The sequence below is a fragment of the Urocampus carinirostris genome, chromosome 10 (genome assembly GCF_059441175.1).
Source record: "Urocampus carinirostris isolate Australia breed hairy pipefish chromosome 10, RoL_Ucar_1.0, whole genome shotgun sequence".
Taxonomy (NCBI): domain Eukaryota; kingdom Metazoa; phylum Chordata; class Actinopteri; order Syngnathiformes; family Syngnathidae; genus Urocampus; species Urocampus carinirostris.
In genome coordinates this window covers 20,592,137-20,619,778 of record NC_142358.1, presented here as the reverse complement: position 1 = coordinate 20,619,778, position 27,642 = coordinate 20,592,137, and the positions used below count along the sequence as shown (strand labels likewise).

Below are 27,642 nucleotides of genomic sequence, written 5' to 3'. Positions count from 1 at the left end.
GCTGAGGTGTGTGACCGTGTTTTTTGTGGTAAATGTAGAGTACTTGGGCATTCTTTTGAGGAATGCACAAATTCCAGAAAGTGCAATCTCTGTGGGGAGGCTGGCCACCTCTACAGAAACTGCCCTCGTTCTTTTGCCAACATGTTGAAAGCTGGACAGGATGGTTCCAAAGGAAATGGGAAGAATAATGACAATGGAATGCTTAATGGAGATGTACTGGCCAAACAATTCGAAAATTCAAATCTCCCTCCAAGACCTGCTATTGGCCAGGTGGGGCCTAGGGGTGTGGAAACAGGGGAGGGGCAACTTCCATATTCGAATCTCCCTCCAACATCTCCTGTTGGTCACGAGCGGCCTGGGGGTGGGGAAATTAGTGCGGTCCCGGTTGCATCCATGGGTGTCCCCCCAGTGCCGGCCTTGGAGGGGAGGGGTTCCGGTGGGATCAGGCTGAAAGTGGCGGGGAAACCAGGCCCAAAGGTTGAGGTCTCGGTGGGTGACTGGTCACTGCAAGAAATGCCCATGATGGAGTCGTCTGACGGCGGCTCGGTAGGGGCTTGGGAAGGAGATGGCCTGTTTCCTTGTGGTCAGGTGGACGAGGGACTGGCCCCCGACCGGTCCTCTGGCCCCCCCTCTGACCCAGGCGAAACGGGTTGGCCTAGGACTGCTGACGGCGAGTCTGGGGATTCCAGAGGACACGTGGAGGTGGAAGCTGGTCACGAGGGAGCGGAAGGCGTGGACGAATGGACCCGACGGGAACGCACGCAGAGCTGGCAGCGGGTCGCTGGTCAACCGGCGGAGAGTTTGCGGGCCCCGCTGACGGACTACGTCCCGGCGACGCTCGACGAGCCTGATTTGGTTAACGCATCGAGGGGCCACAAACGGAAGCACATCAATGGCGAGGGCGACGAGTCCAACGTGAGCGACAGCGGGTCCAACGCCGAGGTGGAAGTGGGAGACGATGGATCGTTGGAAGCGGACGAGATGGCGGCAGCGTTGGAGGCGGAGCTTGGTGACTTTGTATGAGATGCGATTCCTTTGTGTGTTCGGTGAATGTACTGTACTGGGGCGGGGCTTTTCTTTGTTCCCCAGTCATGCGTCTTTTTCATGGGCCTCGAACTGTCGGACTTGTTTTTGTTGTGGGTCAAGTATGGGGGTATTGGATGAGGGGGAGGGTAAAATAAAGGATTTCTATTCTTGTCGGGGGGGGGCCCTCTTGGGGGGTTTAACTGCGCTCCTGCACATTGTTGATGATAGAGAAATGTGACTTTTGTTTTTAACAGTTGCTCTGTGGATTTTGTGTAAATCTGTATTTGATTATGCTCCATATTGGGGTACTGTGAATGTGCTGTTTTGAGTGACAATAAATTTTGTTCAAAACAAACAAAAAAAAATCTGTTCTTATCAGTTTAATATCTGATACGTCCCCCATGTGGGGGACCATATATTAAATTGATTTTTGAAACTGGGAGATGGAACAGGGGCTTGCTCCGTCCACTCCACGCATCGACCCGGTATTGCAGTATCTCTGGGAACGGTGCATTCCCTACCAAAATGTTGACGAGAAAACCCACTGTTCCTCAGACTCCGTTCCCTAGCCAGCGCCCCACTCTCAAGATCGTGTACCGAGTCCGCATCGCGGACACGGGAGCCGGGAAAGCAGGTTGCTGCGTCCTCTCCAGCATCGACCTGGTTGTGTTTCAAGGCACTGCCCGTTCCCTACAACAGTGTGAAGCACAACGGCAGGCGGCCGACCTGTCGTGCCCAACACCCGTCGGCCGCACGAGACTTCCTCGGGGAGGACTACACCCTGGCTTAAAACGGGGCGAGCGTGGATGAGAGTCCTCCCGGTGCCGCCCCCAACTCATACTTACCTGGCAGGGGAGATACTATGATCATGAAGGTAGTTCTCCCAGGGTGAGGCTTTGTCATTGCACTCCGATCAGGCTGACCTCTGCGAATTCCCCAAATGTGGGAATCTCGACTGCAAAATTTCTGGTAGTGGGGGACTGCGTACGCGCTTTCCCCTGTTAGACTGTCAAATACAATTGACTGGACTGTAGATGTGCGTCACCAGTGAGAAAAGACTCCCGTGTGTGTTTCGCCATGCTGATAATGCTCCGTGAGCGCGACGTTCGGGAGTAGCGCCCTAATCGCAGCAGAATCTCAGTTGGGGTACATTCCCTGGCTCGTTTGTTAGCTCGCTCGTTCGTTCGTTCGTTCGTTCGTTCAAAGAAATACCTTTAAACGTTCTGAAAAAAAGCCCATATTTCCTTCCAGCTAACGTTCAAGGGGACAGGCTGATCCAGCGTCATGCTCGCCAAGAACCGTATTCTACTTTCTAGCCCAATCGCTTTGAATGGCCAAGGCAGTGAGGGGCCTCCAGTCAGCCAGCATCGTTTACGTTTCAACTTCTTTACCTCGTTCAGACAACGTTTGTCGATCGGCACGGGAACGGGAAGTCGACACGTTTAACGACGAAACCCTGTGTTTGGTGGGTCCGGCGGGCGATAGTGGCGACTGTTAGGCACTGTGGCGCGCAGTCACTCTTGTTTCTCTTCAGACCGTACAAATCTTTCGCCTTTTACTAAAGATTTCCGTGGGGAGGAACAGCAAGAGTCATTTCCAATTTTTAGAGGTTCTGCGTAGGCAGAGCTGACCGACCTGTGAAAAAGATTTCAAGGGTTCCGGCGAGAACCCGGGTCGGAACCCGAGGCGGGTTGTGCCCTGTCGTTCCGCAGACCTCCGCACGAGTCGTGCCGGAGCGCCGGCGGCTCAGAGCCCGGGACGGGTCGTGCCCTGTCGTTGCGCGGAACCCCGCACCAGATGTGTTTGATGCATCATGGGAGCGGACTTTCCCGTGACCGGGACGGGCTCTCCGCCTGCCCCGGCAGTTGCTCGGTTCAGCTTGAAACAACGACAGCTGTGTAGCGGTCAAGGCCCTTCCAGGTGCGAAAGCTCAGGAGCACCGTCATCACGACATCGCTGTGTCGGGATTGGCTCGGTGCTCTGTTTTCCTCAAGGGCTATCGCTTCTCGGCCTTTTGGCTAAGATCAAGTGTAGTATCTGTTCTTATCAGTTTAATATCTGATACGTCCCCCATGTGGGGGACCATACATTAAATTGATTTTTGAAACTGGGAGATGGAACAGGGGCTTGCTCCGTCCACTCCACGCATCGACCCGGTATTGCAGTATCTCTGGGAACGGTGCATTCCCTACCAAAATGTTGACGAGAAAACCCACTGTTCCTCAGACTCCGTTCCCTAGCCAGCGCCCCACTCTCAAGATCGTGTACCGAGTCCGCATCGCGGATACGGGAGCCGGGAAAGCAGGTTGCTGCGTCCTCTCCAGCATCGACCTGGTTGTGTTTCAAGGCACTGCCCGTTCCCTACAACAGTGTGAAGCACAACGGCAGGCGGCCGACCTGTCGTGCCCAACACCCGTCGGCCGCACGAGACTTCCTCGGGGAGGACTACACCCTGGCTTAAAACGGGGCGAGCGTGGATGAGAGTCCTCCCGGTGCCGCCCCCAACTCATACTTACCTGGCAGGGGAGATACTATGATCATGAAGGTAGTTCTCCCAGGGTGAGGCTTTGTCATTGCACTCCGATCAGGCTGACCTCTGCGAATTCCCCAAATGTGGGAATCTCGACTGCAAAATTTCTGGTAGTGGGGGACTGCGTACGCGCTTTCCCCTGTTAGACTGTCAAATACAATTGACTGGACTGTAGACGTGCGTCACCAGTGAGAAAAGACTCCCGTGTGTGTTTCGCCATGCTGATAATGCTCCGTGAGCGCGACGTTCGGGAGTAGCGCCCTAATCGCAGCAGAATCTCAGTTGGGGTACATTCCCTGGCTCGTTTGTTAGCTCGCTCGTTCGTTCGTTCGTTCGTTCGTTCGTTCAAAGAAATACCTTTAAACGTTCTGAAAAAAAGCCCATATTTCCTTCCAGCTAACGTTCAAGGGGACAGGCTGATCCAGCGTCATGCTCGCCAAGAACCGTATTCTACTTTCTAGCCCAATCGCTTTGAATGGCCAAGGCAGTGAGGGGCCTCCAGTCAGCCAGCATCGTTTACGTTTCAACTTCTTTACCTCGTTCAGACAACGTTTGTCGATCGGCACGGGAACGGGAAGTCGACACGTTTAACGACGAAACCCTGTGTTTGGTGGGTCCGGCGGGCGATAGTGGCGACTGTTAGGCACTGTGGCGCGCAGTCACTCTTGTTTCTCTTCAGACCGTACAAATCTTTCGCCTTTTACTAAAGATTTCCGTGGGGAGGAACAGCAAGAGTCATTTCCAATTTTTAGAGGTTCTGCGTAGGCAGAGCTGACCGACCTGTGAAAAAGATTTCAAGGGTTCCGGCGAGAACCCGGGTCGGAACCCGAGGCGGGTTGTGCCCTGTCGTTCCGCAGACCTCCGCACGAGTCGTGCCGGAGCGCCGGCGGCTCAGAGCCCGGGACGGGTCGTGCCCTGTCGTTGCGCGGAACCCCGCACCAGATGTGTTTGATGCATCATGGGAGCGGACTTTCCCGTGACCGGGACGGGCTCTCCGCCTGCCCCGGCAGTTGCTCGGTTCAGCTTGAAACAACGACAGCTGTGTAGCGGTCAAGGCCCTTCCAGGTGCGAAAGCTCAGGAGCACCGTCATCACGACATCGCTGTGTCGGGATTGGCTCGGTGCTCTGTTTTCCTCAAGGGCTATCGCTTCTCGGCCTTTTTGCTAAGATCAAGTGTAGTATCTGTTCTTATCAGTTTAATATCTGATACGTCCCCCATGTGGGGGACCATATATTAAATTGATTTTTGAAACTGGGAGATGGAACAGGGGCTTGCTCCGTCCACTCCACGCATCGACCCGGTATTGCAGTATCTCTGGGAACGGTGCATTCCCTACCAAAATGTTGACGAGAAAACCCACTGTTCCTCAGACTCCGTTCCCTAACCAGCGCCCCACTCTCAAGATCGTGTACCGAGTCCGCATCGCGGACACGGGAGCCGGGAAAGCAGGTTGCTGCGTCCTCTCCAGCATCGACCTGGTTGTGTTTCAAGGCACTGCCCGTTCCCTACAACAGTGTGAAGCACAACGGCAGGCGGCCGACCTGTCGTGCCCAACACCCGTCGGCCGCACGAGACTTCCTCGGGGAGGACTACACCCTGGCTTAAAACGGGGCGAGCGTGGATGAGAGTCCTCCCGGTGCCGCCCCCAACTCATACTTACCTGGCAGGGGAGATACTATGATCATGAAGGTAGTTCTCCCAGGGTGAGGCTTTGTCATTGCACTCCGATCAGGCTGACCTCTGCGAATTCCCCAAATGTGGGAATCTCGACTGCAAAATTTCTGGTAGTGGGGGACTGCGTACGCGCTTTCCCCTGTTAGACTGTCAAATACAATTGACTGGACTGTAGACGTGCGTCACCAGTGAGAAAAGACTCCCGTGTGTGTTTCGCCATGCTGATAATGCTCCGTGAGCGCGACGTTCGGGAGTAGCGCCCTAATCGCAGCAGAATCTCAGTTGGGGTACATTCCCTGGCTCGTTTGTTAGCTCGCTCGTTCGTTCGTTCGTTCGTTCGTTCGTTCAAAGAAATACCTTTAAACGTTCTGAAAAAAAGCCCATATTTCCTTCCAGCTAACGTTCAAGGGGACAGGCTGATCCAGCGTCATGCTCGCCAAGAACCGTATTCTACTTTCTAGCCCAATCGCTTTGAATGGCCAAGGCAGTGAGGGGCCTCCAGTCAGCCAGCATCGTTTACGTTTCAACTTCTTTACCTCGTTCAGACAACGTTTGTCGATCGGCACGGGAACGGGAAGTCGACACGTTTAACGACGAAACCCTGTGTTTGGTGGGTCCGGCGGGCGATAGTGGCGACTGTTAGGCACTGTGGCGCGCAGTCACTCTTGTTTCTCTTCAGACCGTACAAATCTTTCGCCTTTTACTAAAGATTTCCGTGGGGAGGAACAGCAAGAGTCATTTCCAATTTTTAGAGGTTCTGCGTAGGCAGAGCTGACCGACCTGTGAAAAAGATTTCAAGGGTTCCGGCGAGAACCCGGGTCGGAACCCGAGGCGGGTTGTGCCCTGTTGTTCCGCAGACCTCCGCACGAGTCGTGCCGGAGCGCCGGCGGCTCAGAGCCCGGGACGGGTCGTGCCCTGTCGTTGCGCGGAACCCCGCACCAGATGTGTTTGATGCATCATGGGAGCGGACTTTCCCGTGACCGGGACGGGCTCTCCGCCTGCCCCGGCAGTTGCTCGGTTCAGCTTGAAACAACGACAGCTGTGTAGCGGTCAAGGCCCTTCCAGGTGCGAAAGCTCAGGAGCACCGTCATCACGACATCGCTGTGTCGGGATTGGCTCGGTGCTCTGTTTTCCTCAAGGGCTATCGCTTCTCGGCCTTTTGGCTAAGATCAAGTGTAGTATCTGTTCTTATCAGTTTAATATCTGATACGTCCCCCATGTGGGGGACCATATATTAAATTGATTTTTGAAACTGGGAGATGGAACAGGGGCTTGCTCCGTCCACTCCACGCATCGACCCGGTATTGCAGTATCTCTGGGAACGGTGCATTCCCTACCAAAATGTTGACGAGAAAACCCACTGTTCCTCAGACTCCGTTCCCTAGCCAGCGCCCCACTCTCAAGATCGTGTACCGAGTCCGCATCGCGGAAACGGGAGCCGGGAAAGCAGGTTGCTGCGTCCTCTCCAGCATCGACCTGGTTGTGTTTCAAGGCACTGCCCGTTCCCTACAACAGTGTGAAGCACAACGGCAGGCGGCCGACCTGTCGTGCCCAACACCCGTCGGCCGCACGAGACTTCCTCGGGGAGGACTACACCCTGGCTTAAAACGGGGCGAGCGTGGATGAGAGTCCTCCCGGTGCCGCCCCCAACTCATACTTACCTGGCAGGGGAGATACTATGATCATGAAGGTAGTTCTCCCAGGGTGAGGCTTTGTCATTGCACTCCGATCAGGCTGACCTCTGCGAATTCCCCAAATGTGGGAATCTCGACTGCAAAATTTCTGGTAGTGGGGGACTGCGTACGCGCTTTCCCCTGTTAGACTGTCAAATACAATTGACTGGACTGTAGACGTGCGTCACCAGTGAGAAAAGACTCCCGTGTGTGTTTCGCCATGCTGATAATGCTCCGTGAGCGCGACGTTCGGGAGTAGCGCCCTAATCGCAGCAGAATCTCAGTTGGGGTACATTCCCTGGCTCGTTTGTTAGCTCGCTCGTTCGTTCGTTCGTTCGTTCGTTCGTTCAAAGAAATACCTTTAAACGTTCTGAAAAAAAGCCCATATTTCCTTCCAGCTAACGTTCAAGGGGACAGGCTGATCCAGCGTCATGCTCGCCAAGAACCGTATTCTACTTTCTAGCCCAATCGCTTTGAATGGCCAAGGCAGTGAGGGGCCTCCAGTCAGCCAGCATCGTTTACGTTTCAACTTCTTTACCTCGTTCAGACAACGTTTGTCGATCGGCACGGGAACGGGAAGTCGACACGTTTAACGACGAAACCCTGTGTTTGGTGGGTCCGGCGGGCGATAGTGGCGACTGTTAGGCACTGTGGCGCGCAGTCACTCTTGTTTCTCTTCAGACCGTACAAATCTTTCGCCTTTTACTAAAGATTTCCGTGGGGAGGAACAGCAAGAGTCATTTCCAATTTTTAGAGGTTCTGCGTAGGCAGAGCTGACCGACCTGTGAAAAAGATTTCAAGGGTTCCGGCGAGAACCCGGGTCGGAACCCGAGGCGGGTTGTGCCCTGTCGTTCCGCAGACCTCCGCACGAGTCGTGCCGGAGCGCCGGCGGCTCAGAGCCCGGGACGGGTCGTGCCCTGTCGTTGCGCGGAACCCCGCACCAGATGTGTTTGATGCATCATGGGAGCGGACTTTCCCGTGACCGGGACGGGCTCTCCGCCTGCCCCGGCAGTTGCTCGGTTCAGCTTGAAACAACGACAGCTGTGTAGCGGTCAAGGCCCTTCCAGGTGCGAAAGCTCAGGAGCACCGTCATCACGACATCGCTGTGTCGGGATTGGCTCGGTGCTCTGTTTTCCTCAAGGGCTATCGCTTCTCGGCCTTTTGGCTAAGATCAAGTGTAGTATCTGTTCTTATCAGTTTAATATTTGATACGTCCCCCATGTGGGGGACCATATATTAAATTGATTTTTGAAACTGGGAAATGGAACAGGGGCTTGCTCCGTCCACTCCACGCATCGACCCGGTATTGCAGTATCTCTGGGAACGGTGCATTCCCTACCAAAATGTTGACGAGAAAACCCACTGTTCCTCAGACTCCGTTCCCTAGCCAGCGCCCCACTCTCAAGATCGTGTACCGAGTCCGCATCGCGGACACGGGAGCCGGGAAAGCAGGTTGCTGCGTCCTCTCCAGCATCGACCTGGTTGTGTTTCAAGGCACTGCCCGTTCCCTACAACAGTGTGAAGCACAACGGCAGGCGGCCGACCTGTCGTGCCCAACACCCGTCGGCCGCACGAGACTTCCTCGGGGAGGACTACACCCTGGCTTAAAACGGGGCGAGCGTGGATGAGAGTCCTCCCGGTGCCGCCCCCAACTCATACTTACCTGGCAGGGGAGATACTATGATCATGAAGGTAGTTCTCCCAGGGTGAGGCTTTGTCATTGCACTCCGATCAGGCTGACCTCTGCGAATTCCCCAAATGTGGGAATCTCGACTGCAAAATTTCTGGTAGTGGGGGACTGCGTACGCGCTTTCCCCTGTTAGACTGTCAAATACAATTGACTGGACTGTAGACGTGCGTCACCAGTGAGAAAAGACTCCCGTGTGTGTTTCGCCATGCTGATAATGCTCCGTGAGCGCGACGTTCGGGAGTAGCGCCCTAATCGCAGCAGAATCTCAGTTGGGGTACATTCCCTGGCTCGTTTGTTAGCTCGCTCGTTCGTTCGTTTGTTGTTCGTTCGTTCGTTCAAAGAAATACCTTTAAACGTTCTGAAAAAAAGCCCATATTTCCTTCCAGCTAACGTTCAAGGGGACAGGCTGATCCAGCGTCATGCTCGCCAAGAACCGTATTCTACTTTCTAGCCCAATCGCTTTGAATGGCCAAGGCAGTGAGGGGCCTCCAGTCAGCCAGCATCGTTTACGTTTCAACTTCTTTACCTCGTTCAGACAACGTTTGTCGATCGGCACGGGAACGGGAAGTCGACACGTTTAACGACGAAACCCTGTGTTTGGTGGGTCCGGCGGGCGATAGGGGCGACTGTTAGGCACTGTGGCGCGCAGTCACTCTTGTTTCTCTTCAGACCGTACAAATCTTTCGCCTTTTACTAAAGATTTCCGTGGGGAGGAACAGCAAGAGTCATTTCCAATTTTTAGAGGTTCTGCGTAGGCAGAGCTGACCGACCTGTGAAAAAGATTTCAAGGGTTCCGGCGAGAACCCGGGTCGGAACCCGAGGCGGGTTGTGCCCTGTCGTTCCGCAGACCTCCGCACGAGTCGTGCCGGAGCGCCGGCGGCTCAGAGCCCGGGACGGGTCGTGCCCTGTCGTTGCGCGGAACCCCGCACCAGATGTGTTTGATGCATCATGGGAGCGGACTTTCCCGTGACCGGGACGGGCTCTCCGCCTGCCCCGGCAGTTGCTCGGTTCAGCTTGAAACAACGACAGCTGTGTAGCGGTCAAGGCCCTTCCAGGTGCGAAAGCTCAGGAGCACCGTCATCACGACATCGCTGTGTCGGGATTGGCTCGGTGCTCTGTTTTCCTCAAGGGCTATCGCTTCTCGGCCTTTTGGCTAAGATCAAGTGTAGTATCTGTTCTTATCAGTTTAATATCTGATACGTCCCCCATGTGGGGGACTATATATTAAATTGATTTTTGAAACTGGGAGATGGAACAGGGGCTTGCTCCGTCCACTCCACGCATCGACCCGGTATTGCAGTATCTCTGGGAACGGTGCATTCCCTACCAAAATGTTGACGAGAAAACCCACTGTTCCTCAGACTCCGTTTCCTAGCCAGCGCCCCACTCTCAAGATCGTGTACCGAGTCCGCATCGCGGACACGGGAGCCGGGAAAGCAGGTTGCTGCGTCCTCTCCAGCATCGACCTGGTTGTGTTTCAAGGCACTGCCCGTTCCCTACAACAGTGTGAAGCACAACGGCAGGCGGCCGACCTGTCGTGCCCAACACCCGTCGGCCGCACGAGACTTCCTCGGGGAGGACTACACCCTGGCTTAAAACGGGGCGAGCGTGGATGAGAGTCCTCCCGGTGCCGCCCACAACTCATACTTACCTGGCAGGGGAGATACTATGATCATGAAGGTAGTTCTCCCAGGGTGAGGCTTTGTCATTGCACTCCGATCAGGCTGACCTCTGCGAATTCCCCAAATGTGGGAATCTCGACTGCAAAATTTCTGGTAGTGGGGGACTGCGTACGCGCTTTCCCCTGTTAGACTGTCAAATACAATTGACTGGACTGTAGACGTGCGTCACCAGTGAGAAAAGACTCCCGTGTGTGTTTCGCCATGCTGATAATGCTCCGTGAGCGCGACGTTCGGGAGTAGCGCCCTAATCGCAGCAGAATCTCAGTTGGGGTACATTCCCTGGCTCGTTTGTTAGCTCGCTCGTTCGTTCGTTTGTTGTTCGTTCGTTCGTTCAAAGAAATACCTTTAAACGTTCTGAAAAAAAGCCCATATTTCCTTCCAGCTAACGTTCAAGGGGACAGGCTGATCCAGCGTCATGCTCGCCAAGAACCGTATTCTACTTTCTAGCCCAATCGCTTTGAATGGCCAAGGCAGTGAGGGGCCTCCAGTCAGCCAGCATCGTTTACGTTTCAACTTCTTTACCTCGTTCAGACAACGTTTGTCGATCGGCACGGGAACGGGAAGTCGACACGTTTAACGACGAAACCCTGTGTTTGGTGGGTCCGGCGGGCGATAGGGGCGACTGTTAGGCACTGTGGCGCGCAGTCACTCTTGTTTCTCTTCAGACCGTACAAATCTTTCGCCTTTTACTAAAGATTTCCGTGGGGAGGAACAGCAAGAGTCATTTCCAATTTTTAGAGGTTCTGCGTAGGCAGAGCTGACCGACCTGTGAAAAAGATTTCAAGGGTTCCGGCGAGAACCCGGGTCGGAACCCGAGGCGGGTTGTGCCCTGTCGTTCCGCAGACCTCCGCACGAGTCGTGCCGGAGCGCCGGCGGCTCAGAGCCCGGGACGGGTCGTGCCCTGTCGTTGCGCGGAACCCCGCACCAGATGTGTTTGATGCATCATGGGAGCGGACTTTCCCGTGACCGGGACGGGCTCTCCGCCTGCCCCGGCAGTTGCTCGGTTCAGCTTGAAACAACGACAGCTGTGTAGCGGTCAAGGCCCTTCCAGGTGCGAAAGCTCAGGAGCACCGTCATCACGACATCGCTGTGTCGGGATTGGCTCGGTGCTCTGTTTTCCTCAAGGGCTATCGCTTCTCGGCCTTTTGGTTAAGATCAAGTGTAGTATCTGTTCTTATCAGTTTAATATCTGATACGTGCCCCATGTGGGGGACCATATATTAAATTGATTTTTGAAACTGGGAGATGGAACAGGGGCTTGCTCCGTCCACTCCACGCATCGACCCGGTATTGCAGTATCTCTGGGAACGGTGCATTCCCTACCAAAATGTTGACGAGAAAACCCACTGTTCCTCAGACTCCGTTCCCTAGCCAGCGCCCCACTCTCAAGATCGTGTACCGAGTCCGCATCGCGGACACGGGAGCCGGGAAAGCAGGTTGCTGCGTCCTCTCCAGCATCGACCTGGTTGTGTTTCAAGGCACTGCCCGTTCCCTACAACAGTGTGAAGCACAACGGCAGGCGGCCGACCTGTCGTGCCCAACACCCGTCGGCCGCACGAGACTTCCTCGGGGAGGACTACACCCTGGCTTAAAACGGGGCGAGCGTGGATGAGAGTCCTCCCGGTGCCGCCCACAACTCATACTTACCTGGCAGGGGAGATACTATGATCATGAAGGTAGTTCTCCCAGGGTGAGGCTTTGTCATTGCACTCCGATCAGGCTGACCTCTGCGAATTCCCCAAATGTGGGAATCTCGACTGCAAAATTTCTGGTAGTGGGGGACTGCGTACGCGCTTTCCCCTGTTAGACTGTCAAATACAATTGACTGGACTGTAGACGTGCGTCACCAGTGAGAAAAGACTCCCGTGTGTGTTTCGCCATGCTGATAATGCTCCGTGAGCGCGACGTTCGGGAGTAGCGCCCTAATCGCAGCAGAATCTCAGTTGGGGTACATTCCCTGGCTCGTTTGTTAGCTCGCTCGTTCGTTCGTTCGTTCGTTCGTTCAAAGAAATACCTTTAAACGTTCTGAAAAAAAGCCCATATTTCCTTCCAGCTAACGTTCAAGGGGACAGGCTGATCCAGCGTCATGCTCGCCAAGAACCGTATTCTACTTTCTAGCCCAATCGCTTTGAATGGCCAAGGCAGTGAGGGGCCTCCAGTCAGCCAGCATCGTTTACGTTTCAACTTCTTTACCTCGTTCAGACAACGTTTGTCGATCGGCACGGGAACGGGAAGTCGACACATTTAACGACGAAACCCTGTGTTTGGTGGGTCCGGCGGGCGATAGTGGCGACTGTTAGGCACTGTGGCGCGCAGTCACTCTTGTTTCTCTTCAGACCGTACAAATCTTTCGCCTTTTACTAAAGATTTCCGTGGGGAGGAACAGCAAGAGTCATTTCCAATTTTTAGAGGTTCTGCGTAGGCAGAGCTGACCGACCTGTGAAAAAGATTTCAAGGGTTCCGGCGAGAACCCGGGTCGGAACCCGAGGCGGGTTGTGCCCTGTCGTTCCGCAGACCTCCGCACGAGTCGTGCCGGAGCGCCGGCGGCTCAGAGCCCGGGACGGGTCGTGCCCTGTCGTTGCGCGGAACTCCGCACCAGATGTGTTTGATGCATCATGGGAGCGGACTTTCCCGTGACCGGGACGGGCTCTCCGCCTGCCCCGGCAGTTGCTCGGTTCAGCTTGAAACAACGACAGCTGTGTAGCGGTCAAGGCCCTTCCAGGTGCGAAAGCTCAGGAGCACCGTCATCACGACATCGCTGTGTCGGGATTGGCTCGGTGCTCTGTTTTCCTCAAGGGCTATCGCTTCTCGGCCTTTTGGCTAAGATCAAGTGTAGTATCTGTTCTTATCAGTTTAATATCTGATACGTCCCCCATGTGGGAGACCATATATAAAATTGATTTTTGAAACTGGGAGATGGAACAGGGGCTTGCTCCGTCCACTCCACGCATCGACCCGGTATTGCAGTATCTCTGGGAACGGTGCATTCCCTACCAAAATGTTGACGAGAAAACCCACTGTTCCTCAGACTCCGTTCCCTAGCCAGCGCCCCACTCTCAAGATCGTGTACCGAGTCCGCATCGCGGATACGGGAGCCGGGAAAGCAGGTTGCTGCGTCCTCTCCAGCATCGACCTGGTTGTGTTTCAAGGCACTGCCCGTTCCCTACAACAGTGTGAAGCACAACGGCAGGCGGCCGACCTGTCGTGCCCAACACCCGTCGGCCGCACGAGACTTCCTCGGGGAGGACTACACCCTGGCTTAAAACGGGGCGAGCGTGGATGAGAGTCCTCCCGGTGCCGCCCCCAACTCATACTTACCTGGCAGGGGAGATACTATGATCATGAAGGTAGTTCTCCCAGGGTGAGGCTTTGTCATTGCACTCCGATCAGGCTGACCTCTGCGAATTCCCCAAATGTGGGAATCTCGATTGCAAAATTTCTGGTAGTGGGGGACTGCGTACGCGCTTTCCCCTGTTAGACTGTCAAATACAATTGACTGGACTGTAGACGTGCGTCACCAGTGAGAAAAGACTCCCGTGTGTGTTTCGCCATGCTGATAATGCTCCGTGAGCGCGACGTTCGGGAGTAGCGCCCTAATCGCAGCAGAATCTCAGTTGGGGTACATTCCCTGGCTCGTTTGTTAGCTCGCTCGTTCGTTCGTTCGTTCGTTCGTTCGTTCAAAGAAATACCTTTAAACGTTCTGAAAAAAAGCCCATATTTCCTTCCAGCTAACGTTCAAGGGGACAGGCTGATCCAGCGTCATGCTCGCCAAGAACCGTATTCTACTTTCTAGCCCAATCGCTTTGAATGGCCAAGGCAGTGAGGGGCCTCCAGTCAGCCAGCATCGTTTACGTTTCAACTTCTTTACCTCGTTCAGACAACGTTTGTCGATCGGCACGGGAACGGGAAGTCGACACGTTTAACGACGAAACCCTGTGTTTGGTGGGTCCGGCGGGCGATAGTGGCGACTGTTAGGCACTGTGGCGCGCAGTCACTCTTGTTTCTCTTCAGACCGTACAAATCTTTCGCCTTTTACTAAAGATTTCCGTGGGGAGGAACAGCAAGAGTCATTTCCAATTTTTAGAGGTTCTGCGTAGGCAGAGCTGACCGACCTGTGAAAAAGATTTCAAGGGTTCTGGCGAGAACCCGGGTCGGAACCCGAGGCGGGTTGTGCCCTGTCGTTCCGCAGACCTCCGCACGAGTCGTGCCGGAGCGCCGGCGGCTCAGAGCCCGGGACGGGTCGTGCCCTGTCGTTGCGCGGAACCCCGCACCAGATGTGTTTGATGCATCATGGGAGCGGACTTTCCCGTGACCGGGACGGGCTCTCCGCCTGCCCCGGCAGTTGCTCGGTTCAGCTTGAAACAACGACAGCTGTGTAGCGGTCAAGGCCCTTCCAGGTGCGAAAGCTCAGGAGCACCGTCATCACGACATCGCTGTGTCGGGATTGGCTCGGTGCTCTGTTTTCCTCAAGGGCTATCGCTTCTCGGCCTTTTGGCTAAGATCAAGTGTAGTATCTGTTCTTATCAGTTTAATATCTGATACGTCCCCCATGTGGGGGACCATATATTAAATTGATTTTTGAAACTGGGAGATGGAACAGGGGCTTGCTCCGTCCACTCCACGCATCGACCCGGTATCGCAGTATCTCTGGGAACGGTGCATTCCCTACCAAAATGTTGACGAGAAAACCCACTGTTCCTCAGACTCCGTTCCCTAACCAGCGCCCCACTCTCAAGATCGTGTACCGAGTCCGCATCGCGGACACGGGAGCCGGGAAAGCAGGTTGCTGCGTCCTCTCCAGCATCGACCTGGTTGTGTTTCAAGGCACTGCCCGTTCCCTACAACAGTGTGAAGCACAACGGCAGGCGGCCGACCTGTCGTGCCCAACACCCGTCGGCCGCACGAGACTTCCTCGGGGAGGACTACACCCTGGCTTAAAACGGGGCGAGCGTGGATGAGAGTCCTCCCGGTGCCGCCCCCAACTCATACTTACCTGGCAGGGGAGATACTATGATCATGAAGGTAGTTCTCCCAGGGTGAGGCTTTGTCATTGCACTCCGATCAGGCTGACCTCTGCGAATTCCCCAAATGTGGGAATCTCGACTGCAAAATTTCTGGTAGTGGGGGACTGCGTACGCGCTTTCCCCTGTTAGACTGTCAAATACAATTGACTGGACTGTAGACGTGCGTCACCAGTGAGAAAAGACTCCCGTGTGTGTTTCGCCATGCTTATAATGCTCCGTGAGCGCGACGTTCGGAAGTAGCGCCCTAATCGCAGCAGAATCTCAGTTGGGGTACATTCCCTGGCTCGTTTGTTAGCTCGCTCGTTCGTTCGTTCGTTCGTTCAAAGAAATACCTTTAAACGTTCTGAAAAAAAGCCCATATTTCCTTCCAGCTAACGTTCAAGGGGACAGGCTGATCCAGCGTCATGCTCGCCAAGAACCGTATTCTACTTTCTAGCCCAATCGCTTTGAATGGCCAAGGCAGTGAGGGGCCTCCAGTCAGCCAGCATCGTTTACGTTTCAACTTCTTTACCTCGTTCAGACAACGTTTGTCGATCGGCACGGGAACGGGAAGTCGACACGTTTAACGACGAAACCCTGTGTTTGGTGGGTCCGGCGGGCGATAGTGGCGACTGTTAGGCACTGTGGCGCGCAGTCACTCTTGTTTCTCTTCAGACCGTATAAATCTTTCGCCTTTTACTAAAGATTTCCGTGGGGAGGAACAGCAAGAGTCATTTCCAATTTTTAGAGGTTCTGCGTAGGCAGAGCTGACCGACCTGTGAAAAAGATTTCAAGGGTTCCGGCGAGAACCCGGGTCGGAACCCGAGGCGGGTTGTGCCCTGTTGTTCCGCAGACCTCCGCACGAGTCGTGCCGGAGCGCCGGCGGCTCAGAGCCCGGGACGGGTCGTGCCCTGTCGTTGCGCGGAACCCCGCACCAGATGTGTTTGATGCATCATGGGAGCGGACTTTCCCGTGACCGGGACGGGCTCTCCGCCTGCCCCGGCAGTTGCTCGGTTCAGCTTGAAACAACGACAGCTGTGTAGCGGTCAAGGCCCTTCCAGGTGCGAAAGCTCAGGAGCACCGTCATCACGACATCGCTGTGTCGGGATTGGCTCGGTGCTCTGTTTTCCTCAAGGGCTATCGCTTCTCGGCCTTTTGGCTAAGATCAAGTGTAGTATCTGTTCTTATCAGTTTAATATTTGATACGTCCCCCATGTGGGGGACCATATATTAAATTGATTTTTGAAACTGGGAAATGGAACAGGGGCTTGCTCCGTCCACTCCACGCATCGACCCGGTATTGCAGTATCTCTGGGAACAGTGCATTCCCTACCAAAATGTTGACGAGAAAACCCACTGTTCCTCAGACTCCGTTCCCTAGCCAGCGCCCCACTCTCAAGATCGTGTACCGAGTCCGCATCGCGGACACGGGAGCCGGGAAAGCAGGTTGCTGCGTCCTCTCCAGCATCGACCTGGTTGTGTTTCAAGGCACTGCCCGTTCCCTACAACAGTGTGAAGCACAACGGCAGGCGGCCGACCTGTCGTGCCCAACACCCGTCGGCCGCACGAGACTTCCTCGGGGAGGACTACACCCTGGCTTAAAACGGGGCGAGCGTGGATGAGAGTCCTCCCGGTGCCGCCCCCAACTCATACTTACCTGGCAGGGGAGATACTATGATCATGAAGGTAGTTCTCCCAGGGTGAGGCTTTGTCATTGCACTCCGATCAGGCTGACCTCTGCGAATTCCCCAAATGTGGGAATCTCGACTGCAAAATTTCTGGTAGTGGGGGACTGCGTACGCGCTTTCCCCTGTTAGACTGTCAAATACAATTGACTGGACTGTAGACGTGCGTCACCAGTGAGAAAAGACTCCCGTGTGTGTTTCGCCATGCTGATAATGCTCCGTGAGCGCGACGTTCGGGAGTAGCGCCCTAATCGCAGCAGAATCTCAGTTGGGGTACATTCCCTGGCTCGTTTGTTAGCTCGCTCGTTCGTTCGTTCGTTCGTTCGTTCGTTCAAAGAAATACCTTTAAACGTTCTGAAAAAAAGCCCATATTTCCTTCCAGCTAACGTTCAAGGGGACAGGCTGATCCAGCGTCATGCTCGCCAAGAACCGTATTCTACTTTCTAGCCCAATCGCTTTGAATGGCCAAGGCAGTGAGGGGCCTCCAGTCAGCCAGCATCGTTTACGTTTCAACTTCTTTACCTCGTTCAGACAACGTTTGTCGATCGGCACGGGAACGGGAAGTCGACACGTTTAACGACGAAACCCTGTGTTTGGTGGGTCCGGCGGGCGATAGGGGCGACTGTTAGGCACTGTGGCGCGCAGTCACTCTTGTTTCTTTTCAGACCGTACAAATCTTTCGCCTTTTACTAAAGATTTCCGTGGGGAGGAACAGCAAGAGTCATTTCCAATTTTTAGAGGTTCTGCGTAGGCAGAGCTGACCGACCTGTGAAAAAGATTTCAAGGGTTCCGGCGAGAACCCGGGTCGGAACCCGAGGCGGGTTGTGCCCTGTCGTTCCGCAGACCTCCGCACGAGTCGTGCCGGAGCGCCGGCGGCTCAGAGCCCGGGACGGGTCGTGCCCTGTCGTAGCGCGGAACCCCGCACCAGATGTGTTTGATGCATCATGGGAGCGGACTTTCCCGTGACCGGGACGGGCTCTCCGCCTGCCCCGGCAGTTGCTCGGTTCAGCTTGAAACAACGACAGCTGTGTAGCGGTCAAGGCCCTTCCAGGTGCGAAAGCTCAGGAGCACCGTCATCACGACATCGCTGTGTCGGGATTGGCTCGGTGCTCTGTTTTCCTCAAGGGCTATCGCTTCTCGGCCTTTTGGCTAAGATCAAGTGTAGTATCTGTTCTTATCAGTTTAATATCTGATACGTCCCCCATGTGGGGGACCATATATTAAATTGATTTTTGAAACTGGGAGATGGAACAGGGGCTTGCTCCGTCCACTCCACGCATCGACCCGGTATTGCAGTATCTCTGGGAACGGTGCATTCCCTACCAAAATGTTGACGAGAAAACCCACTGTTCCTCAGACTCCGTTCCCTAGCCAGCGCCCCACTCTCAAGATCGTGTACCGAGTCCGCATCGCGGACACGGGAGCCGGGAAAGCAGGTTGCTGCGTCCTCTCCAGCATCGACCTGGTTGTGTTTCAAGGCACTGCCCGTTCCCTACAACAGTGTGAAGCACAACGGCAGGCGGCCGACCTGTCGTGCCCAACACCCGTCGGCCGCACGAGACTTCCTCGGGGAGGACTACACCCTGGCTTAAAACGGGGCGAGCGTGGATGAGAGTCCTCCCGGTGCCGCCCCCAACTCATACTTACCTGGCAGGGGAGATACTATGATCATGAAGGTAGTTCTCCCAGGGTGAGGCTTTGTCATTGCACTCCGATCAGGCTGACCTCTGCGAATTCCCCAAATGTGGGAATCTCGACTGCAAAATTTCTGGTAGTGGGGGACTGCGTACGCGCTTTCCCCTGTTAGACTGTCAAATACAATTGACTGGACTGTAGACGTGCGTCACCAGTGAGAAAAGACTCCCGTGTGTGTTTCGCCATGCTGATAATGCTCCGTGAGCGCGACGTTCGGGAGTAGCGCCCTAATCGCAGCAGAATCTCAGTTGGGGTACATTCCCTGGCTCGTTTGTTAGCTCGCTCGTTCGTTCGTTCGTTCGTTCGTTCGTTCAAAGAAATACCTTTAAACGTTCTGAAAAAAAGCCCATATTTCCTTCCAGCTAACGTTCAAGGGGACAGGCTGATCCAGCGTCATGCTCGCCAAGAACCGTATTCTACTTTCTAGCCCAATCGCTTTGAATGGCCAAGGCAGTGAGGGGCCTCCAGTCAGCCAGCATCGTTTACGTTTCAACTTCTTTACCTCGTTCAGACAACGTTTGTCGATCGGCACGGGAACGGGAAGTCGACACGTTTAACGACGAAACCCTGTGTTTGGTGGGTCCGGCGGGCGATAGGGGCGACTGTTAGGCACTGTGGCGCGCAGTCACTCTTGTTTCTCTTCAGACCGTACAAATCTTTCGCCTTTTACTAAAGATTTCCGTGGGGAGGAACAGCAAGAGTCATTTCCAATTTTTAGAGGTTCTGCGTAGGCAGAGCTGACCGACCTGTGAAAAAGATTTCAAGGGTTCCGGCGAGAACCCGGGTCGGAACCCGAGGCGGGTTGTGCCCTGTCGTTCCGCAGACCTCCGCACGAGTCGTGCCGGAGCGCCGGCGGCTCAGAGCCCGGGACGGGTCGTGCCCTGTCGTTGCGCGGAACCCCGCTCCAGATGTGTTTGATGCATCATGGGAGCGGACTTTCCCGTGACCGGGACGGGCTCTCCGCCTGCCCCGGCAGTTGCTCGGTTCAGCTTGAAACAACGACAGCTGTGTAGCCGTCAAGGCCCTTCCAGGTGCGAAAGCTCAGGAGCACCGTCATCACGACATCGCTGTGTCGGGATTGGCTCGGTGCTCTGTTTTCCTCAAGGGCTATCGCTTCTCGGCCTTTTGGCTAAGATCAAGTGTAGTATCTGTTCTTATCAGTTTAATATCTAATACGTCCCCCATGTGGGGGACCATATATTAAATTGATTTTTGAAACTGGGAGATGGAACAGGGGCTTGCTCCGTCCACTCCACGCATCGACCCGGTATTGCAGTATCTCTGGGAACGGTGCATTCCCTACCAAAATGTTGACGAGAAAACCCACTGTTCCTCAGACTCCGTTCCCTAGCCAGCGCCCCACTCTCAAGATCGTGTACCGAGTCCGCATCGCGGACACGGGAGCCGGGAAAGCAGGTTGCTGCGTCCTCTCCAGCATCGACCTGGTTGTGTTTCAAGGCACTGCCCGTTCCCTACAACAGTGTGAAGCACAACGGCAGGCGGCCGACCTGTCGTGCCCAACACCCGTCGGCCGCACGAGACTTCCTCGGGGAGGACTACACCCTGGCTTAAAACGGGGCGAGCGTGGATGAGAGTCCTCCCGGTGCCGCCCCCAACTCATACTTACCTGGCAGGGGAGATACTATGATCATGAAGGTAGTTCTCCCAGGGTGAGGCTTTGTCATTGCACTCCGATCAGGCTGACCTCTGCGAATTCCCCAAATGTGGGAATCTCGACTGCAAAATTTCTGGTAGTGGGGGACTGCGTACGCGCTTTCCCCTGTTAGACTGTCAAATACAATTGACTGGACTGTAGACGTGCGTCACCAGTGAGAAAAGACTCCCGTGTGTGTTTCGCCATGCTGATAATGCTCCGTGAGCGCGACGTTCGGGAGTAGCGCCCTAATCGCAGCAGAATCTCAGTTGGGGTACATTCCCTGGCTCGTTTGTTAGCTCGCTCGTTCGTTCGTTTGTTGTTCGTTCGTTCGTTCAAAGAAATACCTTTAAACGTTCTGAAAAAAAGCCCATATTTCCTTCCAGCTAACGTTCAAGGGGACAGGCTGATCCAGCGTCATGCTCGCCAAGAACCGTATTCTACTTTCTAGCCCAATCGCTTTGAATGGCCAAGGCAGTGAGGGGCCTCCAGTCAGCCAGCATCGTTTACGTTTCAACTTCTTTACCTCGTTCAGACAACGTTTGTCGATCGGCACGGGAACGGGAAGTCGACACGTTTAACGACGAAACCCTGTGTTTGGTGGGTCCGGCGGGCGATAGGGGCGACTGTTAGGCACTGTGGCGCGCAGTCACTCTTGTTTCTCTTCAGACCGTACAAATCTTTCGCCTTTTACTAAAGATTTCCGTGGGGAGGAACAGCAAGAGTCATTTCCAATTTTTAGAGGTTCTGCGTAGGCAGAGCTGACCGACCTGTGAAAAAGATTTCAAGGGTTCCGGCGAGAACCCGGGTCGGAACCCGGGACGGGTCGTGCCCTGTCGTTGCGCGGAACCCCGCACCAGATGTGTTTGATGCATCATGGGAGCGGACTTTCCCGTGACCGGGACGGGCTCTCCGCCTGCCCCGGCAGTTGCTCGGTTCAGCTTGAAACAACGACAGCTGTGTAGCGGTCAAGGCCCTTCCAGGTGCGAAAGCTCAGGAGCACCGTCATCACGACATCGCTGTGTCGGGATTGGCTCGGTGCTCTGTTTTCCTCAAGGGCTATCGCTTCTCGGCCTTTTGGCTAAGATCAAGTGTAGTATCTGTTCTTATCAGTTTAATATCTGATACGTCCCCCATGTGGGGGACCATATATTAAATTGATTTTTGAAACTGGGAGATGGAACAGGGGCTTGCTCCGTCCACTCCACGCATCGACCCGGTATTGCAGTATCTCTGGGAACAGTGCATTCCCTACCAAAATGTTGACGAGAAAACCCACTGTTCCTCAGACTCCGTTCCCTAGCCAGCGCCCCACTCTCAAGATCGTGTACCGAGTCCGCATCGCGGACACGGGAGCCGGGAAAGCAGGTTGCTGCGTCCTCTCCAGCATCGACCTGGTTGTGTTTCAAGGCACTGCCCGTTCCCTACAACAGTGTGAAGCACAACGGCAGGCGGCCGACCTGTCGTGCCCAACACCCGTCGGCCGCACGAGACTTCCTCGGGGAGGACTACACCCTGGCTTAAAACGGGGCGAGCGTGGATGAGAGTCCTCCCGGTGCCGCCCCCAACTCATACTTACCTGGCAGGGGAGATACTATGATCATGAAGGTAGTTCTCCCAGGGTGAGGCTTTGTCATTGCACTCCGATCAGGCTGACCTCTGCGAATTCCCCAAATGTGGGAATCTCGACTGCAAAATTTCTGGTAGTGGGGGACTGCGTACGCGCTTTCCCCTGTTAGACTGTCAAATACAATTGACTGGACTGTAGACGTGCGTCACCAGTGAGAAAAGACTCCCGTGTGTGTTTCGCCATGCTGATAATGCTCCGTGAGCGCGACGTTCGGGAGTAGCGCCCTAATCGCAGCAGAATCTCAGTTGGGGTACATTCCCTGGCTCGTTTGTTAGCTCGCTCGTTCGTTCGTTTGTTGTTCGTTCGTTCGTTCAAAGAAATACCTTTAAACGTTCTGAAAAAAAGCCCATATTTCCTTCCAGCTAACGTTCAAGGGGACAGGCTGATCCAGCGTCATGCTCGCCAAGAACCGTATTCTACTTTCTAGCCCAATCGCTTTGAATGGCCAAGGCAGTGAGGGGCCTCCAGTCAGCCAGCATCGTTTACGTTTCAACTTCTTTACCTCGTTCAGACAACGTTTGTCGATCGGCACGGGAACGGGAAGTCGACACGTTTAACGACGAAACCCTGTGTTTGGTGGGTCCGGCGGGCGATAGGGGCGACTGTTAGGCACTGTGGCGCGCAGTCACTCTTGTTTCTCTTCAGACCGTACAAATCTTTCGCCTTTTACTAAAGATTTCCGTGGGGAGGAACAGCAAGAGTCATTTCCAATTTTTAGAGGTTCTGCGTAGGCAGAGCTGACCGACCTGTGAAAAAGATTTCAAGGGTTCCGGCGAGAACCCGGGTCGGAACCCGGGACGGGTCGTGCCCTGTCGTTGCGCGGAACCCCGCACCAGATGTGTTTGATGCATCATGGGAGCGGACTTTCCCGTGACCGGGACGGGCTCTCCGCCTGCCCCGGCAGTTGCTCGGTTCAGCTTGAAACAACGACAGCTGTGTAGCGGTCAAGGCCCTTCCAGGTGCGAAAGCTCAGGAGCACCGTCATCACGACATCGCTGTGTCGGGATTGGCTCGGTGCTCTGTTTTCCTCAAGGGCTATCGCTTCTCGGCCTTTTGGCTAAGATCAAGTGTAGTATCTGTTCTTATCAGTTTAATATCTGATACGTCCCCCATGTGGGGGACCATATATTAAATTGATTTTTGAAACTGGGAGATGGAACAGGGGCTTGCTCCGTCCACTCCACGCATCGACCCGGTATTGCAGTATCTCTGGGAACAGTGCATTCCCTACCAAAATGTTGACGAGAAAACCCACTGTTCCTTAGACTCCGTTCCCTAGCCAGCGCCCCACTCTCAAGATCGTGTACCGAGTCCGCATCGCGGACACGGGAGCCGGGAAAGCAGGTTGCTGCGTCCTCTCCAGCATCGACCTGGTTGTGTTTCAAGGCACTGCCCGTTCCCTACAACAGTGTGAAGCACAACGGCAGGCGGCCGACCTGTCGTGCCCAACACCCGTCGGCCGCACGAGACTTCCTCGGGGAGGACTACACCCTGGCTTAAAACGGGGCGAGCGTGGATGAGAGTCCTCCCGGTGCCGCCCCCAACTCATACTTACCTGGCAGGGGAGATACTATGATCATGAAGGTAGTTCTCCCAGGGTGAGGCTTTGTCATTGCACTCCGATCAGGCTGACCTCTGCGAATTCCCCAAATGTGGGAATCTCGACTGCAAAATTTCTGGTAGTGGGGGACTGCGTACGCGCTTTCCCCTGTTAGACTGTCAAATACAATTGACTGGACTGTAGACGTGCGTCACCAGTGAGAAAAGACTCCCGTGTGTGTTTCGCCATGCTGATAATGCTCCGTGAGCGCGACGTTCGGGAGTAGCGCCCTAATCGCAGCAGAATCTCAGTTGGGGTACATTCCCTGGCTCGTTTGTTAGCTCGCTCGTTCGTTCGTTCGTTCAAAGAAATACCTTTAAACGTTCTGAAAAAAAGCCCATATTTCCTTCCAGCTAACGTTCAAGGGGACAGGCTGATCCAGCGTCATGCTCGCCAAGAACCGTATTCTACTTTCTAGCCCAATCGCTTTGAATGGCCAAGGCAGTGAGGGGCCTCCAGTCAGCCAGCATCGTTTACGTTTCAACTTCTTTACCTCGTTCAGACAACGTTTGTCGATCGGCACGGGAACGGGAAGTCGACACGTTTAACGACGAAACCCTGTGTTTGGTGGGTCCGGCGGGCGATAGGGGCGACTGTTAGGCACTGTGGCGCGCAGTCACTCTTGTTTCTCTTCAGACCGTACAAATCTTTCGCCTTTTACTAAAGATTTCCGTGGGGAGGAACAGCAAGAGTCATTTCCAATTTTTAGAGGTTCTGCGTAGGCAGAGCTGACCGACCTGTGAAAAAGATTTCAAGGGTTCCGGCGAGAACCCGGGTCGGAACCCGAGGCGGGTTGTGCCCTGTCGTTCCGCAGACCTCCGCACGAGTCGTGCCGGAGCGCCGGCGGCTCAGAGCCCGGGACGGGTCGTGCTCTGTCGTTGCGCGGAACCCCGCACCAGATGTGTTTGATGCATCATGGGAGCGGACTTTCCCGTGACCGGGACGGGCTCTCCGCCTGCCCCGGCAGTTGCTCGGTTCAGCTTGAAACAACGACAGCTGTGTAGCGGTCAAGGCCCTTCCAGGTGCGAAAGCTCAGGAGCACCGTCATCACGACATCGCTGTGTCGGGATTGGCTCGGTGCTCTGTTTTCCTTAAGGGCTATCGCTTCTCGGCCTTTTGGTTAAGATCAAGTGTAGTATCTGTTCTTATCAGTTTAATATCTGATACGTCCCCCATGTGGGGGACCATATATTAAATTGATTTTTGAAACTGGGAGATGGAACAGGGGCTTGCTCCGTCCACTCCACGCATCGACCCGGTATTGCAGTATCTCTGGGAACGGTGCATTCCCTACCAAAATGTTGACGAGAAAACCCACTGTTCCTCAGACTCCGTTCCCTAGCCAGCGCCCCACTCTCAAGATCGTGTACCGAGTCCGCATCGCGGACACGGGAGCCGGGAAAGCAGGTTGCTGCGTCCTCTCCAGCATCGACCTGGTTGTGTTTCAAGGCACTGCCCGTTCCCTACAACAGTGTGAAGCACAACGGCAGGCGGCCGACCTGTCGTGCCCAACACCCGTCGGCCGCACGAGACTTCCTCGGGGAGGACTACACCCTGGCTTAAAACGGGGCGAGCGTGGATGAGAGTCCTCCCGGTGCCGCCCCCAACTCATACTTACCTGGCAGGGGAGATACTATGATCATGAAGGTAGTTCTCCCAGGGTGAGGCTTTGTCATTGCACTCCGATCAGGCTGACCTCTGCGAATTCCCCAAATGTGGGAATCTCGACTGCAAAATTTCTGGTAGTGGGGGACTGCGTACGCGCTTTCCCCTGTTAGACTGTCAAATACAATTGACTGGACTGTAGACGTGCGTCACCAGTGAGAAAAGACTCCCGTGTGTGTTTCGCCATGCTGATAATGCTCCGTGAGCGCGACGTTCGGGAGTAGCGCCCTAATCGCAGCAGAATCTCAGTTGGGGTACATTCCCTGGCTCGTTTGTTAGCTCGCTCGTTCGTTCGTTCGTTCGTTCGTTCGTTCAAAGAAATACCTTTAAACGTTCTGAAAAAAAGCCCATATTTCCTTCCAGCTAACGTTCAAGGGGACAGGCTGATCCAGCGTCATGCTCGCCAAGAACCGTATTCTACTTTCTAGCCCAATCGCTTTGAATGGCCAAGGCAGTGAGGGGCCTCCAGTCAGCCAGCATCGTTTACGTTTCAACTTCTTTACCTCGTTCAGACAACGTTTGTCGATCGGCACGGGAACGGGAAGTCGACACGTTTAACGACGAAACCCTGTGTTTGGTGGGTCCGGCGGGCGATAGGGGCGACTGTTAGGCACTGTGGCGCGCAGTCACTCTTGTTTCTCTTCAGACCGTACAAATCTTTCGCCTTTTACTAAAGATTTCCGTGGGGAGGAACAGCAAGAGTCATTTCCAATTTTTAGAGGTTCTGCGTAGGCAGAGCTGACCGACCTGTGAAAAAGATTTCAAGGGTTCCGGCGAGAACCCGGGTCGGAACCCGAGGCGGGTTGTGCCCTGTCGTTCCGCAGACCTCCGCACGAGTCGTGCCGGAGCGCCGGCGGCTCAGAGCCCGGGACGGGTCGTGCCCTGTCGTTGCGCGGAACCCCGCTCCAGATGTGTTTGATGCATCATGGGAGCGGACTTTCCCGTGACCGGGACGGGCTCTCCGCCTGCCCCGGCAGTTGCTCGGTTCAGCTTGAAACAACGACAGCTGTGTAGCCGTCAAGGCCCTTCCAGGTGCGAAAGCTCAGGAGCACCGTCATCACGACATCGCTGTGTCGGGATTGGCTCGGTGCTCTGTTTTCCTCAAGGGCTATCGCTTCTCGGCCTTTTGGCTAAGATCAAGTGTAGTATCTGTTCTTATCAGTTTAATATCTGATACGTCCCCCATGTGGGGGACCATATATTAAATTGATTTTTGAAACTGGGAGATGGAACAGGGGCTTGCTCCGTCCACTCCACGCATCGACCCGGTATTGCAGTATCTCTGGGAACGGTGCATTCCCTACCAAAATGTTGACGAGAAAACCCACTGTTCCTCAGACTCCGTTCCCTAGCCAGCGCCCCACTCTCAAGATCGTGTACCGAGTCCGCATCGCGGACACGGGAGCCGGGAAAGCAGGTTGCTGCGTCCTCTCCAGCATCGACCTGGTTGTGTTTCAAGGCACTGCCCGTTCCCTACAACAGTGTGAAGCACAACGGCAGGCGGCCGACCTGTCGTGCCCAACACCCGTCGGCCGCACGAGACTTCCTCGGGGAGGACTACACCCTGGCTTAAAACGGGGCGAGCGTGGATGAGAGTCCTCCCGGTGCCGCCCCCAACCCATACTTACCTGGCAGGGGAGATACTATGATCATGAAGGTAGTTCTCCCAGGGTGAGGCTTTGTCATTGCACTCCGATCAGGCTGACCTCTGCGAATTCCCCAAATGTGGGAATCTCGACTGCAAAATTTCTGGTAGTGGGGGACTGCGTACGCGCTTTCCCCTGTTAGACTGTCAAATACAATTGACTGGACTGTAGACGTGCGTCACCAGTGAGAAAAGACTCCCGTGTGTGTTTCGCCATGCTGATAATGCTCCGTGAGCGCGACGTTCGGGAGTAGCGCCCTAATCGCAGCAGAATCTCAGTTGGGGTACATTCCCTGGCTCGTTTGTTAGCTCGCTCGTTCGTTTGTTCGTTCGTTCGTTCGTTCAAAGAAATACCTTTAAACGTTCTGAAAAAAAGCCCATATTTCCTTCCAGCTAACGTTCAAGGGGACAGGCTGATCCAGCGTCATGCTCGCCAAGAACCGTATTCTACTTTCTAGCCCAATCGCTTTGAATGGCCAAGGCAGTGAGGGGCCTCCAGTCAGCCAGCATCGTTTACGTTTCAACTTCTTTACCTCGTTCAGACAACGTTTGTCGATCGGCACGGGAACGGGAAGTCGACACGTTTAACGACGAAACCCTGTGTTTGGTGGGTCCGGCGGGCGATAGGGGCGACTGTTAGGCACTGTGGCGCGCAGTCACTCTTGTTTCTCTTCAGACCGTACAAATCTTTCGCCTTTTACTAAAGATTTCCGTGGGGAGGAACAGCAAGAGTCATTTCCAATTTTTAGAGGTTCTGCGTAGGCAGAGCTGACCGACCTGTGAAAAAGA

The 27,642-nt window shown here is 54.7% G+C and overlaps 48 non-coding genes across 48 annotated transcripts; all 48 read left to right on the top strand.

Annotated features, from left to right (window-relative positions):
- Positions 1-1,360: 1,360 nt before the first annotated feature.
- On the top strand, positions 1,361-1,545 carry LOC148358176 (U2 spliceosomal RNA). Its single transcript, XR_015851901.1, has one exon. It is a non-coding gene; the product is annotated as a U2 spliceosomal RNA (small nuclear RNA).
- Positions 1,546-1,863: 318 nt separating this feature from the next.
- On the top strand, positions 1,864-2,027 carry LOC148358175 (U1 spliceosomal RNA). The gene has a single exon (XR_015851897.1). It is a non-coding gene; the product is annotated as a U1 spliceosomal RNA (small nuclear RNA).
- A 513-nt stretch (positions 2,028-2,540) lies between these two features.
- On the top strand, positions 2,541-2,654 carry LOC148358174 (U5 spliceosomal RNA). The gene has a single exon (XR_015851722.1). It is a non-coding gene; the product is annotated as a U5 spliceosomal RNA (small nuclear RNA).
- A 370-nt stretch (positions 2,655-3,024) lies between these two features.
- Positions 3,025-3,216, top strand: LOC148358173 (U2 spliceosomal RNA). Its single transcript, XR_015851836.1, has one exon. It is a non-coding gene; the product is annotated as a U2 spliceosomal RNA (small nuclear RNA).
- A 318-nt stretch (positions 3,217-3,534) lies between these two features.
- Positions 3,535-3,698, top strand: LOC148358172 (U1 spliceosomal RNA). The gene has a single exon (XR_015851886.1). It is a non-coding gene; the product is annotated as a U1 spliceosomal RNA (small nuclear RNA).
- A 517-nt stretch (positions 3,699-4,215) lies between these two features.
- On the top strand, positions 4,216-4,329 carry LOC148358171 (U5 spliceosomal RNA). Its single transcript, XR_015851721.1, has one exon. It is a non-coding gene; the product is annotated as a U5 spliceosomal RNA (small nuclear RNA).
- A 370-nt stretch (positions 4,330-4,699) lies between these two features.
- Positions 4,700-4,891, top strand: LOC148358170 (U2 spliceosomal RNA). Its single transcript, XR_015851877.1, has one exon. It is a non-coding gene; the product is annotated as a U2 spliceosomal RNA (small nuclear RNA).
- Positions 4,892-5,209: 318 nt separating this feature from the next.
- Positions 5,210-5,373, top strand: LOC148358169 (U1 spliceosomal RNA). Its single transcript, XR_015851875.1, has one exon. It is a non-coding gene; the product is annotated as a U1 spliceosomal RNA (small nuclear RNA).
- A 517-nt stretch (positions 5,374-5,890) lies between these two features.
- On the top strand, positions 5,891-6,004 carry LOC148358168 (U5 spliceosomal RNA). Its single transcript, XR_015851719.1, has one exon. It is a non-coding gene; the product is annotated as a U5 spliceosomal RNA (small nuclear RNA).
- Positions 6,005-6,374: 370 nt separating this feature from the next.
- LOC148358167 (U2 spliceosomal RNA) lies at positions 6,375-6,566 on the top strand. The gene has a single exon (XR_015851805.1). It is a non-coding gene; the product is annotated as a U2 spliceosomal RNA (small nuclear RNA).
- A 318-nt stretch (positions 6,567-6,884) lies between these two features.
- LOC148358166 (U1 spliceosomal RNA) lies at positions 6,885-7,048 on the top strand. Its single transcript, XR_015851864.1, has one exon. It is a non-coding gene; the product is annotated as a U1 spliceosomal RNA (small nuclear RNA).
- Positions 7,049-7,565: 517 nt separating this feature from the next.
- Positions 7,566-7,679, top strand: LOC148358165 (U5 spliceosomal RNA). Its single transcript, XR_015851718.1, has one exon. It is a non-coding gene; the product is annotated as a U5 spliceosomal RNA (small nuclear RNA).
- A 370-nt stretch (positions 7,680-8,049) lies between these two features.
- LOC148358164 (U2 spliceosomal RNA) lies at positions 8,050-8,241 on the top strand. The gene has a single exon (XR_015851885.1). It is a non-coding gene; the product is annotated as a U2 spliceosomal RNA (small nuclear RNA).
- A 318-nt stretch (positions 8,242-8,559) lies between these two features.
- LOC148358163 (U1 spliceosomal RNA) lies at positions 8,560-8,723 on the top strand. The gene has a single exon (XR_015851853.1). It is a non-coding gene; the product is annotated as a U1 spliceosomal RNA (small nuclear RNA).
- A 520-nt stretch (positions 8,724-9,243) lies between these two features.
- On the top strand, positions 9,244-9,357 carry LOC148358162 (U5 spliceosomal RNA). Its single transcript, XR_015851717.1, has one exon. It is a non-coding gene; the product is annotated as a U5 spliceosomal RNA (small nuclear RNA).
- A 370-nt stretch (positions 9,358-9,727) lies between these two features.
- Positions 9,728-9,919, top strand: LOC148358161 (U2 spliceosomal RNA). Its single transcript, XR_015851791.1, has one exon. It is a non-coding gene; the product is annotated as a U2 spliceosomal RNA (small nuclear RNA).
- Positions 9,920-10,237: 318 nt separating this feature from the next.
- On the top strand, positions 10,238-10,401 carry LOC148358160 (U1 spliceosomal RNA). The gene has a single exon (XR_015851842.1). It is a non-coding gene; the product is annotated as a U1 spliceosomal RNA (small nuclear RNA).
- A 520-nt stretch (positions 10,402-10,921) lies between these two features.
- Positions 10,922-11,035, top strand: LOC148358159 (U5 spliceosomal RNA). The gene has a single exon (XR_015851716.1). It is a non-coding gene; the product is annotated as a U5 spliceosomal RNA (small nuclear RNA).
- Positions 11,036-11,405: 370 nt separating this feature from the next.
- LOC148358158 (U2 spliceosomal RNA) lies at positions 11,406-11,597 on the top strand. The gene has a single exon (XR_015851889.1). It is a non-coding gene; the product is annotated as a U2 spliceosomal RNA (small nuclear RNA).
- A 318-nt stretch (positions 11,598-11,915) lies between these two features.
- LOC148358157 (U1 spliceosomal RNA) lies at positions 11,916-12,079 on the top strand. Its single transcript, XR_015851830.1, has one exon. It is a non-coding gene; the product is annotated as a U1 spliceosomal RNA (small nuclear RNA).
- Positions 12,080-12,592: 513 nt separating this feature from the next.
- Positions 12,593-12,706, top strand: LOC148358156 (U5 spliceosomal RNA). Its single transcript, XR_015851715.1, has one exon. It is a non-coding gene; the product is annotated as a U5 spliceosomal RNA (small nuclear RNA).
- A 370-nt stretch (positions 12,707-13,076) lies between these two features.
- Positions 13,077-13,268, top strand: LOC148358155 (U2 spliceosomal RNA). Its single transcript, XR_015851876.1, has one exon. It is a non-coding gene; the product is annotated as a U2 spliceosomal RNA (small nuclear RNA).
- Positions 13,269-13,586: 318 nt separating this feature from the next.
- On the top strand, positions 13,587-13,750 carry LOC148358154 (U1 spliceosomal RNA). Its single transcript, XR_015851642.1, has one exon. It is a non-coding gene; the product is annotated as a U1 spliceosomal RNA (small nuclear RNA).
- A 517-nt stretch (positions 13,751-14,267) lies between these two features.
- LOC148358153 (U5 spliceosomal RNA) lies at positions 14,268-14,381 on the top strand. Its single transcript, XR_015851714.1, has one exon. It is a non-coding gene; the product is annotated as a U5 spliceosomal RNA (small nuclear RNA).
- A 370-nt stretch (positions 14,382-14,751) lies between these two features.
- Positions 14,752-14,943, top strand: LOC148358152 (U2 spliceosomal RNA). Its single transcript, XR_015851850.1, has one exon. It is a non-coding gene; the product is annotated as a U2 spliceosomal RNA (small nuclear RNA).
- Positions 14,944-15,261: 318 nt separating this feature from the next.
- Positions 15,262-15,425, top strand: LOC148358151 (U1 spliceosomal RNA). The gene has a single exon (XR_015851819.1). It is a non-coding gene; the product is annotated as a U1 spliceosomal RNA (small nuclear RNA).
- A 509-nt stretch (positions 15,426-15,934) lies between these two features.
- Positions 15,935-16,048, top strand: LOC148358150 (U5 spliceosomal RNA). The gene has a single exon (XR_015851682.1). It is a non-coding gene; the product is annotated as a U5 spliceosomal RNA (small nuclear RNA).
- A 370-nt stretch (positions 16,049-16,418) lies between these two features.
- LOC148358149 (U2 spliceosomal RNA) lies at positions 16,419-16,610 on the top strand. The gene has a single exon (XR_015851893.1). It is a non-coding gene; the product is annotated as a U2 spliceosomal RNA (small nuclear RNA).
- Positions 16,611-16,928: 318 nt separating this feature from the next.
- LOC148358148 (U1 spliceosomal RNA) lies at positions 16,929-17,092 on the top strand. The gene has a single exon (XR_015851808.1). It is a non-coding gene; the product is annotated as a U1 spliceosomal RNA (small nuclear RNA).
- A 517-nt stretch (positions 17,093-17,609) lies between these two features.
- LOC148358147 (U5 spliceosomal RNA) lies at positions 17,610-17,723 on the top strand. The gene has a single exon (XR_015851782.1). It is a non-coding gene; the product is annotated as a U5 spliceosomal RNA (small nuclear RNA).
- A 370-nt stretch (positions 17,724-18,093) lies between these two features.
- Positions 18,094-18,285, top strand: LOC148358146 (U2 spliceosomal RNA). The gene has a single exon (XR_015851804.1). It is a non-coding gene; the product is annotated as a U2 spliceosomal RNA (small nuclear RNA).
- Positions 18,286-18,603: 318 nt separating this feature from the next.
- LOC148358145 (U1 spliceosomal RNA) lies at positions 18,604-18,767 on the top strand. Its single transcript, XR_015851796.1, has one exon. It is a non-coding gene; the product is annotated as a U1 spliceosomal RNA (small nuclear RNA).
- A 517-nt stretch (positions 18,768-19,284) lies between these two features.
- On the top strand, positions 19,285-19,398 carry LOC148358144 (U5 spliceosomal RNA). Its single transcript, XR_015851713.1, has one exon. It is a non-coding gene; the product is annotated as a U5 spliceosomal RNA (small nuclear RNA).
- Positions 19,399-19,768: 370 nt separating this feature from the next.
- On the top strand, positions 19,769-19,960 carry LOC148358143 (U2 spliceosomal RNA). Its single transcript, XR_015851878.1, has one exon. It is a non-coding gene; the product is annotated as a U2 spliceosomal RNA (small nuclear RNA).
- Positions 19,961-20,278: 318 nt separating this feature from the next.
- LOC148358142 (U1 spliceosomal RNA) lies at positions 20,279-20,442 on the top strand. The gene has a single exon (XR_015851786.1). It is a non-coding gene; the product is annotated as a U1 spliceosomal RNA (small nuclear RNA).
- A 520-nt stretch (positions 20,443-20,962) lies between these two features.
- LOC148358141 (U5 spliceosomal RNA) lies at positions 20,963-21,076 on the top strand. Its single transcript, XR_015851712.1, has one exon. It is a non-coding gene; the product is annotated as a U5 spliceosomal RNA (small nuclear RNA).
- A 298-nt stretch (positions 21,077-21,374) lies between these two features.
- On the top strand, positions 21,375-21,566 carry LOC148358140 (U2 spliceosomal RNA). The gene has a single exon (XR_015851857.1). It is a non-coding gene; the product is annotated as a U2 spliceosomal RNA (small nuclear RNA).
- Positions 21,567-21,884: 318 nt separating this feature from the next.
- Positions 21,885-22,048, top strand: LOC148358139 (U1 spliceosomal RNA). Its single transcript, XR_015851775.1, has one exon. It is a non-coding gene; the product is annotated as a U1 spliceosomal RNA (small nuclear RNA).
- A 520-nt stretch (positions 22,049-22,568) lies between these two features.
- LOC148358138 (U5 spliceosomal RNA) lies at positions 22,569-22,682 on the top strand. Its single transcript, XR_015851711.1, has one exon. It is a non-coding gene; the product is annotated as a U5 spliceosomal RNA (small nuclear RNA).
- Positions 22,683-22,980: 298 nt separating this feature from the next.
- LOC148358137 (U2 spliceosomal RNA) lies at positions 22,981-23,172 on the top strand. Its single transcript, XR_015851856.1, has one exon. It is a non-coding gene; the product is annotated as a U2 spliceosomal RNA (small nuclear RNA).
- A 318-nt stretch (positions 23,173-23,490) lies between these two features.
- Positions 23,491-23,654, top strand: LOC148358136 (U1 spliceosomal RNA). Its single transcript, XR_015851764.1, has one exon. It is a non-coding gene; the product is annotated as a U1 spliceosomal RNA (small nuclear RNA).
- A 505-nt stretch (positions 23,655-24,159) lies between these two features.
- LOC148358135 (U5 spliceosomal RNA) lies at positions 24,160-24,273 on the top strand. Its single transcript, XR_015851710.1, has one exon. It is a non-coding gene; the product is annotated as a U5 spliceosomal RNA (small nuclear RNA).
- A 370-nt stretch (positions 24,274-24,643) lies between these two features.
- LOC148358134 (U2 spliceosomal RNA) lies at positions 24,644-24,835 on the top strand. Its single transcript, XR_015851860.1, has one exon. It is a non-coding gene; the product is annotated as a U2 spliceosomal RNA (small nuclear RNA).
- A 318-nt stretch (positions 24,836-25,153) lies between these two features.
- LOC148358133 (U1 spliceosomal RNA) lies at positions 25,154-25,317 on the top strand. Its single transcript, XR_015851753.1, has one exon. It is a non-coding gene; the product is annotated as a U1 spliceosomal RNA (small nuclear RNA).
- Positions 25,318-25,834: 517 nt separating this feature from the next.
- On the top strand, positions 25,835-25,948 carry LOC148358132 (U5 spliceosomal RNA). Its single transcript, XR_015851708.1, has one exon. It is a non-coding gene; the product is annotated as a U5 spliceosomal RNA (small nuclear RNA).
- A 370-nt stretch (positions 25,949-26,318) lies between these two features.
- Positions 26,319-26,510, top strand: LOC148358131 (U2 spliceosomal RNA). Its single transcript, XR_015851803.1, has one exon. It is a non-coding gene; the product is annotated as a U2 spliceosomal RNA (small nuclear RNA).
- Positions 26,511-26,828: 318 nt separating this feature from the next.
- LOC148358130 (U1 spliceosomal RNA) lies at positions 26,829-26,992 on the top strand. Its single transcript, XR_015851742.1, has one exon. It is a non-coding gene; the product is annotated as a U1 spliceosomal RNA (small nuclear RNA).
- Positions 26,993-27,509: 517 nt separating this feature from the next.
- Positions 27,510-27,623, top strand: LOC148358129 (U5 spliceosomal RNA). Its single transcript, XR_015851707.1, has one exon. It is a non-coding gene; the product is annotated as a U5 spliceosomal RNA (small nuclear RNA).
- Positions 27,624-27,642: the final 19 nt, after the last annotated feature.